This window comes from Nicotiana tabacum, chromosome 10 (genome assembly GCF_000715075.1).
Source record: "Nicotiana tabacum cultivar K326 chromosome 10, ASM71507v2, whole genome shotgun sequence".
NCBI classification, from domain to species: domain Eukaryota; kingdom Viridiplantae; phylum Streptophyta; class Magnoliopsida; order Solanales; family Solanaceae; genus Nicotiana; species Nicotiana tabacum.
Window position 1 is genome coordinate 55,252,976 of NC_134089.1, and position 17,549 is coordinate 55,270,524.

At 37.1% G+C, this 17,549-nt stretch overlaps 1 long non-coding RNA gene across 1 annotated transcript; it reads right to left on the reverse strand.

Moving 5' to 3' along the window:
* Window positions 1-4,194: 4,194 nt before the first annotated feature.
* LOC142164860 (uncharacterized) lies at window positions 4,195-15,950 on the reverse strand. Its single transcript, XR_012695937.1, has 3 exons — window positions 15,722-15,950; window positions 15,569-15,632; window positions 4,195-4,437 (listed from the first exon to the last, which is right to left on the reverse strand). It is a non-coding gene; the product is annotated as an uncharacterized LOC142164860 (long non-coding RNA).
* Between the last annotated feature and the right edge of the window lie 1,599 nt (window positions 15,951-17,549).

Below are 17,549 nucleotides of genomic sequence, written 5' to 3' on the forward strand. Positions count from 1 at the left end.
AATGACGGCCTAATCTCATCTCATACTTTTTGACTTTTATCCATCCAATGTTGATTCACCTCAATATTGATCTATAATTTACCACTGATAACTTGGAACTTCTTACGTAATCACTAGGGCTCACGTTGCATCGAGGAACATTTGAAGTGATTTTCTTGACCCACTTGGGGGCGATACTATACTTCCATAACCGTATTTCATAGAATCCCAATGTGATTCACCTTACATGGGTATTTTAATCCCGTACAATTCATGAATCCCTTTCTTCAAATCATTACTCAATCAAAGGCCCAAACGTCATCCTTTATCTACCACAATACACCCTTATTCTACTATTAGAGCAGCATTCCATCTCTTCTAAATGTTACTTATGATGAGTAACTCCTTCGAGCTCATTCAGGCTATACTAAGCTTTCTATAACTTAGAGAAATCTTCAGCTCTCTTATTTTCACGGGCTTAATCCCGAGAACTTATCCGTTTCTCATCACCTTCTCACTCGCCATTTCTTGTCCGTATTTTTGTCTTCCTAAAACCTTGTCGCTTTACCATACTTTAGCTTGCGTCCTACATATATCTACTAATACTACTCACAACCTTCCTTCAACTTGCTTGCATCATAGATTTCCTTATGTCATTCTGGAACATCAAGCGAGACATCACATCGTCTATAACTCTTCTTTACTCTCTTAATTAGACTCCTTGATACCTAGAAAAAATAGGCTGGATGACATGCCACTGGCGACATTGCTATCATTCCTGGATACTGAATCCCCATGCTTCTAGTCTTTTATCCAAAGTATGGACTATTCACAACCTTCTGCATTTGAGTATTGCGTACATTGTTCACCTTTACCTTACTTACCTTAAAATCTTGCATCACATCTTGTATTCTTTCATGACCCTCCTTCCACATAGGTATAATTCACATCCATAACTTGAAACTTTATTATAATACTTGTACCTCCGGTGTATACATAATCCAGTGAGAGCTTCATACTTACTTCTTATGAGGCTGGTATTCTTCTGACGCCCTTATAGAATATGGCTAATGTAATATCTCTCTTGTACCTCTGATATTTAAGAGTGATCCTGCAATGTTCTCAATCATAAGGTCTATAATTTTCTGGGTCCAATAATCAGAATTCTGATTTACTTATTTGGTGTAACTCTTTAGTTTACTCTTCCCTCTGATCAACCTTTATGTAGGCTCAAGCTATCTTTCGATCTGCAACTCATGGCGTTAGTTATTACTTTAGCCTTTCAGGGACGCTATAGAATATCCATGATACCATCATCTAACAATTCAATCCTTTGTCTATAGCCTGGACTCAATTATTTCTTTTAACTTATACCAGAGTCTTCTATGACTGTATGATTGTCAATATATATGTTGCATAATACCCCGAAATCTTGGGTGCATTCATAATGTAATTATCTCTGGATCATTGATCGAATAACTCCTTTCATTCCTTATCAACTTTCTTTAAATGCAAGCAGTTGCTTTTCTTGGTCGTTCTGCAACTTGTTGCACGAGTACTTGGTTTATCTTAGTGCCCACACATATTGGCCATGATAGGTTCCACTTTCTTATGGGGTGCATACAATATTGTTGTGAGACTGTTGTTACAAGACCATTTCCTTTTTAAGTCACTGTGCTTAGGTTGAAGCCTTTTTTCTTATTTCCTCAGCTAATCTTTCGTAGTTGTACTTAGGTAAGACCCTCTGACTCTTGTAAAGCTGCGAGCTTAATACATCGTATACCCAATAAAAATTTTGATGTTCTTCTTCGCCTATAATAATCCGTAGTTACTTACCTCCACGCCCTTGTGCTTGTAGGGTTGCTTCTGAACTGATATTTTGACTGCCTTCCTAGTGGCACTCTCTTTTATTCCCATAATACTCATATGGTACCTTTAACTACCCCAACAACTATCTGAATATTTCTCAAGTATTACAATGACATTACTATGAGGTTGAATTCACTATATTGAGTTTTACTATGTTTATCTTGCACGATCAAATGACTCGTCTTTAACCTCCTATTTAGCCATAACTAGGCTCTTCCCGAATCAATTACTAACTACTCTTTGGCCCATTATCATATCAATATTTCACGTAATCTTTTTTGGGTTATTTCCTTTGTCTTAACTTACGTCTCGTACTGGCTCCTTATCTGTCAATAACATCTCGGGTAGGGAACCTTACTTCCTTTCCTTGATGTCGTGTTTGTATAATGTTCTGGAGTCGTAGCATATCTGTTGGCTTTCAATAAGTGCAATATCATCCCTTTTTTTTATATTTTTAATTGCATTCTTCCTTTACCATTTCATAATTACTAGAACCACTTAATTCTAACTTAATGCCAAATTACTCCATATTCCCTCATTTAGGGGAATACTGAGATATAGCGCTACGACGTTCTACCTATAGATGTTTTACCTCTTCATCTTAGGCGTCTTTTCACATTATCGATGACTCTTACTCGCCTTGCAGTAATCCTTCTGTACCAAGGATAACAAAATTCCTTACTACAATGGTGACACCTAGTGTAACTGGCACACACCGTTCCTTAAGCTGAACTTTGCTCACGTTGCTTGCTTTAGGGAAGCGTCTGCCTGAATGACTATTCTCTGAATTTCTCATGAATCTTCTTCTGTTGTCCATTCTATTATTGCTGGAACGAAGTCTGAAATTCTCATGATGCCGACTATTATCAAATCATTCAGTCCCTAATTCATGTTTAGCTTATCTTGTTCACCAATCCATACTGGTTTCTATTACTCTGGGGTCTAACTTTTCCTTTTGGTAATCGCGTTAGAGTTGCAAACTTATTTCTCGAAATGAGGATATGACTTTATGGCCTATATTATTTTGTTGTCTCAAGGCCTGTCACCTCTCATCTTTTCCTTCACTTGACTATAGATTCTATAATACTGTCATTTTTTGACCTACCGTTTGTCATCCATGTATCACATCTTACTCATAATGCTTCCTTATCTCTCTTCTTATTTCCCTGCTAATATTTCTGCCTATCCCTTTCTTTTGAAAACTTCAACAAGACATTCTTTCGCTTTTAGCTCATCTTGCTTCATTCATTGGCTCTTTGGTTTGCTCAACGTTCTCACTCTACTAAGGACGGGAGCCACACTAAAGTAATATTTATCCCTTCCAGGCTTTCAATGCCTATCTTCTGAATTTTTTATCATGCTAGTATTTACATCTAATTTTAATATTCTAGAGTGCACCATCTGGGTGTCTCACAAGGAGGTTTATTAGCACCTTTGTAATATCCTTCGAAAGTGTCAACTAACTCAAACAATCCATCCATCATTTTGGGTTACTCTAACCCTAGCCGGATCCTGATATCCTGTCCTTCTCTTAAACCATATTCATTAGCTCCCATAGGGCATGAATGAAATGGGTGTGGCCAATTGTACATACATCTGTTGTTGTTGAAGATAACTCAAAATGCTTATACCTCTCTTCCCGAGTTGTAGATAATGTTCATCCTTACTAATTGGGTACCTCATACTCTTTTTCACCTTGCTTCTTGTACTTGTTGAAACTTGTACCTTTTGATTCTCTCGTTGCTTTTTACCACATGGGTGGATAGATATTCATGTCTTAGGGCTTCTTATCTTAGACCTTTTAGTACACATATGATCTGCTGAAGACCTCTCATTTACTCATCATAAGAATCATGCAGAATCGAGTTCCTCTAACTCAACTCTTCCATAGCCACATAAAATCTTGTACCAACCACTTTTCTGGATGTAGGCATCGTCATATTATGAATAAGATAGAGTTTAGGAAATTGAGTTCTTACAACTGAGCTCTACCATACCATCTAAAGTAAGAAGAAAGGGTGACAGTCCTAAATTCCATGTAGCCTCCTGCTTATAAGTGTGGTGCACGACACACCCATAAACAAGACTCTACTGGACACGGCTTGTAGAGTCCCTAGGACAGAACTGCTCAGATACCACTTTTATCACGACCCAAACCGATGGGCCGTGATGGGCACTGGATGCCCTTACTCAACTGAGTACCAACGTAACGTATCTTTCTCATTACATCAACATGGGTAAATGAGCCAAAAGGGCCGTATGAGGTAATAAGAATAAAACATGAGAGATCACGCCACATAAAACGACCCAACCTGATATACTGACGTACAGGCCTATAAGGCCAAAATAATCACTCATACACTAAACATAGGCCGACAAGGCCATACAATCTTTCATATATAAGACATATGTCTTAAAACCTCTAAGAGTACATAAACGTCATAAGGACAGGACAGGGCCCCGACATACCAATCAATATATGTCTAAATCATACTAATCAAATAAGTAACTCTGGAGCAAATGGAGCGCACCAACATCTTCCGCTGAGTTGATAGACTACTGCAGGACTCTCAACCTATCTATCGGGACCTGCGGGCATGACACACAGCATTCCCAAGCAAAAGGGACGTCAGTACAAATAATGTGCCGAGTATGTAAGGAATGAAAATCACTAAACAATAGACCCGAGAGAAACATGGAGTAAAAGACTCAACATGTATATCTGAATAGCTATGTGAATCATTTAATATTATAATATTATGCACATGCATATAAATGTCATACCATGCATGGGTATATGCGTTCATAACATCATCAAACCTCTGAGGGCATCCCATCATATCATCTCGACCATTGTGGGAAAATGATCAACGTATACCAGCTAATCAGTTGGTGGTGCGTATATAACGCCGTAACCTTTTCCCATATATATACGTCAATAAATGAATGCAATGCATTTATTTATTGGTCATGGATCAATAAATATATATATAACGTCATCTGGTCATGGGTCAATGTAAATGAATGTAATGCATGAGAAGTATGTCAATAAAATCTCCCGGAATGTCATAGGACCATTATGCCTAAACTTTATCAACTTACGTATTTTCTGAGACCCATGAACAGATGATAGAATAATATGATACATGGCGAATCAGGAACATAAGCATCTCTATTATTTCTATGAATAAAGTCATTTATGGAAATTGTGCATTTGCTTATTTAATTTGTGACGTATAGATCATGCCAAAAGAAAGAAGGAATAGCCTTAACATACCTGCCGATTCTATTGATAATCCCTCTAATTCACGTCAATTGCGATAAAGCATGTAACGACGGATCGAAGTAGGGAAAAATCCGTATGATGTTCCTGAGAAAAATTATATCGGGCTCCCTTAGGATTGCAAATCCCATTGTTATTACGTAGTATAACTTTGTATGAATTTCTTGGTTGGAGATCCGTCACTTTGTAGATTAGATTAAGCACCTATCTTTTGTGAAGTAACTCACACTACTAACATTTTGTTTTGCTAAAGCAATGTATATTGCTATGGAGATCTTTACTTGGAGATGGGAGGAGGTAAGCATCTCTTATTTTGTGATTTTTTTTTTATCAAAATCTAACGTATCTTTTGTTGAATTTAAGAAGCCTTTTATGGCTTAGCTAAGAGGACCTCTAAAGGTGCCACCTAGCAATTCAATTCAAGAGTCACTAATTGAATAGTGGCTGCCACGTTTTGGGCCTTATCCCATAATCATAATTATTTACTAATCTTCTTGATTATCTTATTAATCTCCCATTGACCGATAATTACTCAATTATCCACATAATTAAGAATTCTCTTAAATTACTTAAAATACTACTTACTTTTAATACACTTTATACACCTTGCTATCATGGTCATGTGGTACCTTGTATGACACTAGTCCATAAATACCAAAAATTTTAGATCGGGCCGTATTCTATCCCAAACTGTCAAATATCAATGAAACTCATTTTCTTCGATTTTCTTACCCTATCACCTTCACGAATTTACTCATCACTTGATTGAAATAGCATAATACTTGTAATTCCAAAATAGTCTCATTCCCGAACTTACGTCGATTAACTTACGACGAAACTTTAACGTACAAAAATGTGAAATGTAATATCTCATTTCCGAGCTTTCATCAATCTACTTATGGCGTACTTTCACGTACGAAAACATGGGATGTAACACCTAATCAAATGCTTCATGACATTGTTACACACAATGTCACACATGTAGATGTACAAAATGCTTTGGTAGAGCAAAAACAATTTGAGGAGGAAGGAGATGATGACTCAACTGCTGGCAACATTAAAGAAGTGGAAAGGGAAGCTGATGTATCACCTAGATCTAGTTCTAAGGGTGGTAAGAAAGGTAAGAAGTAGGCACATAATAAATAAGCACCTCAGCAAACAAGAGTATTGCCCAGAAAGGTAGTTTCACCAGAGCTTTGGAGACCTCTACTGTTGTACTTGTCTGTGTTGGACAGAGCATTCAGATGCGTCTTGGGACAATATGATGAGACCGAAAGGAAAGAGCAGACTTATACTACTTGAGTAAACAGTTCACACCCTATGAAGCTCGGTATTGTTTATTATAGTGTACTTGTTATGCCTTGACATGGATAGCCTAGAAGTTTAGGCACTATTTCTGCGCATACAACACATTCTTCATATCGGGAATGTATCTTTTAAAGTATATTTTTCGGAAACCTATGCCTACTGGAAAGTTGACGAATTGGCAATTACTACTAAGTGAGTTTGACATTGTTTACGTGACCTAGAAAGCAGTAAAGGGGAAAACATGTGCTGATCATCTAGATGAGAATCCTGTGGGTTCTGAATACAAGCCATTAAGGACATATTTTCTCGACGAGAAGGTATCATTCATAGGGGAGGATATCGCTGAAGCTTATGACGGTTGGAGATTGTTCTTCGATGGGGCTGCAAATCACAAAGGAGTAGGCATAGGAGCTATCTTGGTATCAGAAACAGGCTAACACTATCCGGTGTCCACCAAGATCAGATTCCCATAAACTATCAATGGCAGAATATGAGGCTTGGATTCTAGGACTTAGGTTGGCCATTGACATGAACATCCAGGAACTATTGGTGATCGGGGATTCAGACTTGTCGATACATTAGGTACTCGGGGAGTGGGTCGCCAAGAACACCAAGATACTACCATACTTGTATCGCATGCAGGGATTGATCAAGAGATTTGCAAATTTAGAATTCAAAAATATTCCCCAAATTTAGAATGAGTTTGCGGATGCATTGGCCACATTATCTTCCATGATACAACATCTGGATAAGAATTATATTGACCCTATCCCAATAGAGATCCGCAAGCAGCCTACCTACTGTCCCACGTTGAAGAAGAATTTGATGGGAATCCATGGTTTCACGTCATCAGGGAGTATCTGGAAAAGGGAGAGTATCCTAAAAATTCTACACATACTCAAAAGCACACATTACGGAGGTTAGATAACAATTTCTTTTAGAGCGGAGGAATTATGTACAGAAGCACTCCTGATGTAGAATTGCTAAGATGTGTCAATGCCAAGGAAGCATCCAGACTACTCGAAGAGATACATGCTGAGACATGCGAACCTCACATGAATGGGTTCATTCTAGCCAAGAAGATAGTTAGGGAAGGATATTTTTGGATGACTATGGAAATTGACAACATCAAGTATGTACAGAAATGTCACTAGTGTCAGGTGCATGCCAACATATTGCGAGTTCCACCTAATAAACTCAATGTGACGAGTTTGCCTTGGCCTTTTGCTTCTTGTGACATGGATGTCATTGGCCCAATTGAGTCTACCGCCTCCAACTAACACAGATTTATCCTGGTAGCCATTGATTACTTCAACAAATAGGTCGAAGCCACCTCCTACAAAGCCGTGACAAATAAGGTTGTAGCAGATTTTGTTCGGGATCGTATTGTTTGCCGATTTGGGGGGCCCGAGTCAATTATCACTAATAATGAAGCCAACCTCAACAGTGATCTGATGCAGGCCATGTGCGAGACATTCAAGATCAAACACCAAAATTCCACTACATATAGACCATAGATGAATGGATCCGTAGAAGCCGCCAACAAGAATATTAAGAAAATACTAAGGAAGATTGTAGACAACTACAAGTAGTGGCACGAGAAGTTACTATTTGCTTTACTTGGATACCATACTATGGTCTGAACATCAACTAGGGGAATTCTCTATCTATTGGCTTATGGTACCGAAGTTGTTATATCCGCCGAGGTAGAAATTCCTTCCCTACGGATCATACAAAAGTTGAACTTAGTGATGCTGAATGGGTACAGAGTCGATATGATCAGTTAGCTCTCATCGACATGAAGAGAATGAACGCAGTGTGTCGCGACTAACTTTACTAGAATAGAACGACAAGGTCTTTCAACAAGAAGGCAAGACTAAGACAATTCACACCGGGGAAACTAGTTCTGAAGCAAACCTTTCCATATCAGGACGAGGCAAAGGGTAAATTATCACCAAACTTGCAAGGTACTTACGCGGTTCACCAAGTACTGAGAGGAGGATCACTCATACTAGCAAAAATTTATGGAGAGATATGGTCAAAACCTATCAATTCGAACGCCGTCAAAAGATATTATGTCTAAATTGTATTAGCACTTTCTTCTTGATGTAACATGAACTACGCTTGACCTGATTTCCATTTAAGAGGGGATACGTCGGAAACACTGTGGGTTCAATCACATTATAATAAAATCTCCATTTTCCTCTGTGGTGGAAGATTGGGCAAACTTCGAATTTCATCAGATCAGATATCATCTCACCAAAAAGTTACCAGAAAAGGATTATCGAAATATATCAGGGATGAGACCCATCAGAACTAGGGCATAAATTCGAATTCCGATAGGGTTCCTCATAATCTTACATAGGATAAGGACGTTGCAATGTCTCAAAATGTGTCACAGTCTATGATTCAACAAAACTATCTATTTTATGCATTATCACATATTTTAAATTACTGTATTCTTTATGATTGACCAATTACAAAATACATATTTTCAAAACTCAACTTTTGTAATAGCAAAAAGCTACCCAGGCTAACTCAAAGCACATAAGTGTCAAGCTTAGAAAACAAAGTCAGAAGCAAGGATGGAATAAAGGATCAAAAACACAAACCAACCTTCCCCCCCCTCCCGACATAATTTTTCTTTGAATGCAGGTGTAGCAGACACAACGTTGTCAGAAATATCTGCAAAGGATATACGACAAGACTGCTATCTTCACATAGATAGATGCTACAAGCCTAAGTGTGTCGAGATAAGAATTGCTTTCCTTTATCGCATTTACTTAAGGCAAATCTCTACCTCCATCATTGCATAAGGCTAAGAATTGCCTTCTACTTGTATAAGGCTAAACTCTGCCCCAATCAATTGTGTAATGCTAAGAATTACCCTCATTACTTGCATAGGACTTAGCACTGCCCTCATTTATGAGACTAAGCTTTGCCTCCATCATTGTATAAGGCTAAACATTGCCTTCCTCTTCATAGGGATAAGCACTTCCCTCATAATATTTATAGGGCTAAGCACTGCCCTCCTACTCGCATGAGGCTAAGCTATGCCTTTATCATCGCATAAAGCTAAGCATTGCCTTCATCTGTATAGGTCTAAGCACCGCCCTCACTATCCGCATTAGGTCCAAGCACGACCCTTCCACTCGCATAAGTCCAAGCACTACCCTCATACTTGCATGAGGCTAAGCTCTACCTCTAGCTCACACAAGGCTAAGCGTTGCCTTCTTCTATTTTTGCATAAGGCTAAACCCTGACTTTGTAAACTACATATGGCTGAGCACTGCTTATCTTCTTTGTCAAACAGTCAAGTATCACCACATCCTTGAATTTAATGGGCTGAAATATCGCCACATTATCTGAAGGCGTCATACTCCATAAGCACCATCTTCATAGCCTAAGGATAACATCCCATGTCCTAAGGATCTCAAAGCTGCACATCATTATTAAAATGAGTCATAGTGCAAAAGCACCATCTCATTGCCCGAGGACATCATTTCATGGCCTGTGAATCCCTTAATTATATGTTTCAATGCCCATGATGTCATGGTCTAAGGACATAATTCTCATCGTCCGAAGACAACTTTCATGGTCCAAAGGAAAATTGCATAATGATTAAATTTTTGCACTCGCAGTAATGATATCAAAAATGGTATGTATATGATTCCGTATTCGTTGTATTTTAAGCTTTAAAAGTAACTCGGAAGGTAACCGTTCTTCAAACGGGAGCAATTCTCACTCCGATTTCCTTTCAAACATTCACATTCCTTTAATATCTCCAAGTAACTGCCAGCCAATAATCGAGCACTTCCTTTTCATAACCGTCCCCAATTACATTACCACACACATCCATTATAATCGATTCCACATTATTGTCATTTATACTCTCCATATATGATACCAAACATTCACGAAACTATCCTATACAGAGAAAAATAATTCTTTAAAGCATGCAGTCTTTCCATAATGACTCCCTCGGTCTCATTTGCTTTTGGATCCAAAACTATATTGTAAGGCCCCGTAAAATTCTTCCTAAAAACTAGAATATCATGGTGCCACGTTAGGTTTATGTGTTAGAAATATTTGAAAAGCGAGTCGCGGTTCGAAATTTTTGGATTGAACTGTGCATTAAAAAGTTAAAGGAAAATATTCGCAGAGGTATGCATTTTTGCGGCCCATTTACGGCCGCATAATCACTCTGCGGGCTACATATTTGCCGCAGAATGAGGTAGTCTTTTGGCCAATTTTGAGGTCATTTTTGCAGCCTATTATGCGATCGCATATCCACTTTGTGGGCCGCACATTGATCGTAGAAACGTTCTTGGACTTTTGCGAAGGGAGGTTCTACGGTGAAGAACAAGTCTGTGGACCGCATAATGGTCGCAGACAGAAGCAAAGAGATCAGGTCGAAGAGCCACTTTTCGCGGTCACTTTACGGATCGCATAAATGTCGCAGATCTGAGTTGGGGATCCATATTTTAATTTTTAAACTCGATCCCATGTCGTTATAACTTATGCAATGGCTTATTTTGAGCCTATTTCCTGGTACTTTTAGAGTGAGAAAGAGGGTCTAAGAGAGAGGAAGTGTCCTTCATCAAAAATTGCTCCACAAATTCTTTTTTAAACTTTGAAGATATTCAAGTGAGGCACCTAAGTATTCATCCTAGGAGGTAAGGCTTCATCACCTCAGCTCTTAGAATTCAAACATAGTTATAAGGGGTCATTAGTGGGGTAATTCATGGGGATGCGGGTGATTACACCGCATGCATGTGTTCTTAGAAGATATGGGAAAATTATAAATAAAAAATAGAGAGGCATGGGGACTGGGTTGGTGTAATCTTGCATAAAAGGGGCCATAAAACCTTAATGAACACATAATGCTTGATAAAATTCTCAAGTGAGCTAAAATTATGATAACTTTCCTAACTATGGGTTCAATTGTGCTACATTGCTTAAATAGATTGAAGTGGCGAACATTCTGGGACATTGTAGGAATTAAGGAAAGCTCAATTGAGGTATGTGTAGCTAAACCTATTTCTTCTTAGAATCGAAATCCCTTGGTGTCCGTGGAATCGGGGTAAGTCCCCAAATTGAGCACACTAGAATTGACTATCCCAAGTGTGTCGTGACGTAGAATATGTGTTCAATATGTGTGCCAAATGCTTATCATGTCTTACCTTCCTATGTGAATATATTTAACAATGTGGAATATGTGTTGAGAAAGGTTAAGAACTCATGTCAAAGAAATTGAATAAAGATTGTTGTGCCAATTCATATGCAAAGTCTCTATATGCTTAGAATTTCTGAGCTTTTCCCTTGTGTGTGAACATGCCTTACATGATAGGCTTTATTGTTGCTATGATAATGTTGCTGAACATGTAAAAAGGGAAACTTGAATTATAAGATAAGGACAAGTGCCAGGAATGACTAAATGAATGAGGCTACTCGTACCATGAAATGAAAGATGGGAAAGAAATGTGAATCGAAATGAACGATTGAGAGGGTGATATCTCAAGTGAGATGGCCTAGATGATCGGGCCGTGATAGGACACCATGCTGCACACAGGGTGGTAATTATGTTGGATTGATTGATTGAAATTGTAATAATGGTAGATTTCTCAAGGGAGATGACCTAGCCGATCAGGTCGAGATCGGACTCCGTGTAAGAACACAGTGGTATTGTGGATGGTGGCACATGGCACTAAGATTGGGAACCTAATAAGATGGAAATTTAACCGGAAACCTTGTGATTCTTACTTGATGATTTTCGTATTTGTTTGAAGTTCTTATTATACACCATGACTGTTTCCTCTATGTTTTATTGTTCATTCTATTAAGATTGATTTTTAGCTTTACATACTAGTACTATTCGACAGTACTAACGCCCCTTTTGCCGGGGGACTACATCTTTTAATGCATGTAGGTGGTTCCATAGACGACAGTATTGATCGCAGCTAGAGGTGCTTTGCCTTCATCTTCCCAGCAATCTTGGTGAGCCCCATTTCTTCCCGGGGCCATGTAATACATCTTTTGCTTATATGATTATCACGTTTTGAGGTATAGCCGGGGCTTTGTTGCCGGCACTTTCGTAGCACTTTCTTTTATATCTACTTAGAGGCTACATAGACATTGTGTGGGTTTCATATGGGTGTTGGGAAGGTCAATTAATTATGTTATGTTTTGGATTTCTGTTCCACTAAATCGTAAGGCGTATGTACTATAAAACCTAACAATGACGTAATTAATGAAATGGCTTAGTAATGTACTTGGATGATCTTCTAATGTCTAATTAATGAAATCATGTCTTCTCTTGATCGTAAGTGAGTTGGATAGGAAGTGTCAACAGACTTGCTCGGCCGGGTTCACTCGGTTGAGCGCCAGTCGCACTCCCCGAGCTTGGGGCGTGACATATATACAGCATGGTTCCTATAAAATCATGGATATGTAGGCAGCTTAAGAACCAGGGTCCGGATCCCATACATTAACATCCATATCCCATCCTCATCTATTCACACAAAATTGATTATCATCTCAATTTCTTTACCCAATAATTCTTTCATCATTCCCGGGTAAAGAGGGATAGTTGTTGATACTCAATGTTGTCCTCATATTTTTCACTTAGCTAGTATCCTTATAATATATTTTTAAATAATATTTATAGAATATTTCCTTGCACTACTATTTCATGACATATTTTAAATATTAATCTATTATCTCCCTAACACTTTTTATCAAATTAGTATCATGGACGTTTATACAAATGATTTTATTCACATTATAAGAATTTCTAATTGATTCTTGTATTTTAATTGATAAATATTTATTTATTATTCTATTAAAATTATTTCTGAGTGGCTAGTTGTCTAAACTAGTTATCTAAATTCCTATGCATATTTTATAGTATTATACATTATTTTACACTATTATATTTGCATTTCATACCATTTGCATTTTGTTTTGAAATCATAGCCCATATTTTACAATGATTATATTTATTATGCATTTAGGTCAAAATAGCTTTCTATATAATTTTACAATTATAGTCTACTATTTTTAAAGCGTTAATTCCATAAGTAACATTTTTATTTTTTTGTTAACAATTTTATTTTTATTTGTTCGGGTGTTTTAAATTATGGCCCAATGTAAGGCTGAAATTTGGACCAAATATGGTCCAAAAGATGTGAGCCCACTCCAACTTACCCATCTGAGGCTCAAACCAATCAACCCAATACCCTATACCCGTCTGTGACCCTCTATCTGCCCTACTTCCCTCTATAGAATCTTAGTTGTTGATCTTTAGAGATCAACGACCTACAATAGCCCCGTCCCATTCCTTATATCCCCTAACCCAACCCTAATCCCCATTTCCCCACCCCAACTCCCTCAAGTCCTCTCATATGTAAATCCTACTCCTCCCAAAACCTAGCCGACATGATATTTCCTTTCCTTTCCTGGGTTGGAATCGACCTGTAGTTTTTCTATGATGTTATTACCTTTCTTGATTCCTCATTTTTGTGGTAGTTGCTCATTTATGGCAAGATTTGTGTGAAAACCTTATGATACTTGCCTGAACATGGCAACTATCGAATGAGAAGATTCATCGCATTTTTGGAACTTTGATTCTACACGGAATTATGGTTTAGTATATTTAGGAGTAAATCCTTACTCCTATAGAAGCTTGGATTGTTGATTGACCTTTTACGTTTATTTTTGCCCTAACCTGATTCAAAATTGATTTGCATGCGATTCTTTCCTTTGTTCTATGATTTAATTTGTATTTTTTCTTTAGGATAGACTTTAGTCATCATATCTCTCACTCGTGTTGATTCTATTTTGTTCTAATTCTCTAAATACTACTATAGTTAATCATGTTCTTGGCCGGCTGGAAGCGCAGGCCACCTTGGGTACCATTCAAAAGCCTCCTCCGGTGTAAGACCTGCTCAGAGCCCATTTAGGCATATATGGAATGTGAAGCACCGGAGACCTTGGGGTTCTTATTATTCTCCTTCAATCACTGCTACTGAACTACTGCTGAAACTCTGATTTCCTCATTTTTTGCTCATTTCTCTTTGCAACTGATTAGTGCTTTTGAATCCTACAGTTTGACGGTTACATGAATATGTTTAGATTATCCCTTCACCTGTTTGTATTTATGTGCATTCTGTATGCCACTCCTGTCTGAACTCTTATCAAAATAGGAAAGCATGACTTATGTTTCTTTGAAATTTGTGAATCAAATATGGTATTGTGTTATGTTCTTTGCTGCAATTTCATTGTCAAGTGTTGTTCTAAGTATCCATGTTTGCTAATGTTGAGTTTGCTTGAGTCTAATACCTCTAAGGTGATCTTTGTTACACATAGTTGTACTCACCATGTGTAATTGACCTGTAGAATCTCTCTGACCTCTTGGGAATTAGGTGAATACATGCTATTGATTTGTTATACTTATGAATTGTGCACACAAATTGTTTTACCTTAAACTTTCGTGCTAAAGTCTTTCCTATAGGAACTTCTATTTGGTTATCTTCTCAGAATTAGTTCTTGACCATGTTTTGCCTTGAATTTTCATGCTAGACCATCCCTATAGAAGCCTCTGTTTGGTTGTGTTATTAGGATTAAGTCTTGATCATGATAGGTGTACTTGAATGAATTCCAATAGGTGTATGTTTTCTTTTAAGCACGTGTGTTTCTATTTACCCCTAAGTATTACACTCAAAGCATATGCCTATGAGCCTTTCATGTGACATATAGAGTTGACAGGTTTTAAATTGTTCTTAGCTTGCTTATGTCTTGACTCAGTCTAGGGCTACGACGGATAATCGACACTAAGTTCGGATCATCACTAAACCTGCTAATAATCTACTAACCATGAATATAAACTGATAATCTAAACAAGCATAAAAATAGCTGATAAGAACTATACAATTGGGAAAGCTGACTAGGTTAACACAAGCTGCTAGATAAAAACATACTAAAGTATGACTGTAAATTGGAAATCTGAATACTATACAAGGATACAATACATGCTAAATTATCCTTTAACAACTCTTAAAAGATCAAGAAGAAAGGATAGAGCATAGTTAAACCAAATCATGCCGAAAATGAAACGAAAACCCTACATACCTCTTATGTTCTTGCTTCCAATCCTTGTTCCCTTTAATCCACACCCTTCTTTATGATTGTATAGCTAAAATACAGAGATGACAAGCTTGCTTAGACTTGAAGCTCTTTCCAAAGCTCGATTTATAAGGAGAAAAGAGGGCGGTAAATTCTTACATATGTCGTAAGGATAGCATTGATGTGTTCGCTTCTTGATTTTGAGTTGCGGATAATGGAATTGCTTTAAAACCCTAAGGAACTTCTTGAAGAGCTATTGAAGCTCTGATTGTGCGTGAATTTGCTGGAAAATGAGGAAAAAGAAGACTGAGTCTTCTACTTACAGTAAGGTTGAAAAGTCAACCACATATGTGCTTCACCAGCCCTTTCTTTGACGTTCATATCTCTTTATCTGGAATCTATATGAACGAACGGTCAAGAGAGTTGGAAACTAAATTCCAAGATAATCAATTCGGTATATAATATGTTCCCAAAATACCTCATATAATACATGTAATTAATTTCTCAAAAAGCTTCGTTACAAGGTAGATCCTTAGTCAATTTTTCCGCAACTTAAATCCAAATTTTCCCAAACTTTATACTCTATAAACATCATATATAGTCATTCTATGACTTTAAAATCATTTAAGTCATTCTTAGTAAGTCATTTATACAATATACGACATCAGAGAGGTACGGGGTGTGACAACTTATGTGCTCTCATACCTCCTAAACTTCACACCGTAGGATGTCACTTGGGAAATCCTACTTCTTGAGTGGTTTGTAAACATCGAGGATTGAGTTTTTGTGTGTTTCTTGCATGATTACTAAGTTAACCTATTTGTATAAATGTTTGCTTGAATTCTGGGTATCTTGTTGGATGATGGGTCTGTTTGATGGTTTGGATTTTGCCTATTGGTCCTGGCCTGGGCACTGAATTCAAATGTGTTTTGTTTGTCCGACCTTATGCACCTAGAGCTTGAGCCTATTGGTTTGCATGAAGTTTAAAGATGTTGAAGGACCGGATGTGTTATTGGGTTATTTGTGTACTTGTATTGGGCTTGTAACTAATTATTTTTGGATCTGTTATTATTTGTAAAAACTGATCATCGGGAAAATAATAAAAGAGGGGCCTGAGGTAGTTTAATTTTTGCATGAACAGGTAGATAACATTCCTATAGGATCAAACAAGCCTTGTTTGCTACTTGGCGATTATGTCTTGCTTCTGTATATCACCTGTTAATGGATACCACGTCCATAGGACATTTAATTTTGTCTGTCTCACTTAGAAATCATGTGTTTAGGATTCTAAAAATTGGTAACTAACCACTGCCTATGTGGTTTACAACTTCATATAGAAATCATGCCTATATTACCTAATATATGCTAGTTGTCTCAATATATGCTACTACACTTAGGAGTCGTTTGGTAGAGTGCATAAGAATAATGTTGAATATGGTGTATTAGTAATGCTGGTATTAGTTATGCTGACATATTTCTTATCCATTGTTTGGTTTGATGTATTAGAGCATTGCACAATTTCTAAAAGAATTGTTTGTTTACAAAAATGCCCTCAAAACTAGTTCACACTCTTAACTTTTTAAAAGAAATATATGTTGAGAAATATTTTTATATGAAAAAGTTTACAAAAAATTATTTGATTTGTCTACCTATATTATAAAATAAAATTAAATATTTATTTATAAAAAAGAAAATATGCTAAGTATTTATTTATTTACTAGGGATATAATTTTATTTCTCACTATTTGGATTATTTTGAACTTGCATTAATATATTAACTAGCATATTTTAATCAAACATAAATTTTGAAAGACAATTTTATTTTTAACTAAGCTAATACATGCATTAAAACTCATTGCATTGCTAATACCATTGTTTTCTATGCATTAGTTATGCATAGGATAATACCAAATAGGATGTATAGCTAATGCTTGCATAACTAATGCATAAGTTCAAAATGTGTACCAAATAATGTATTATTAATACA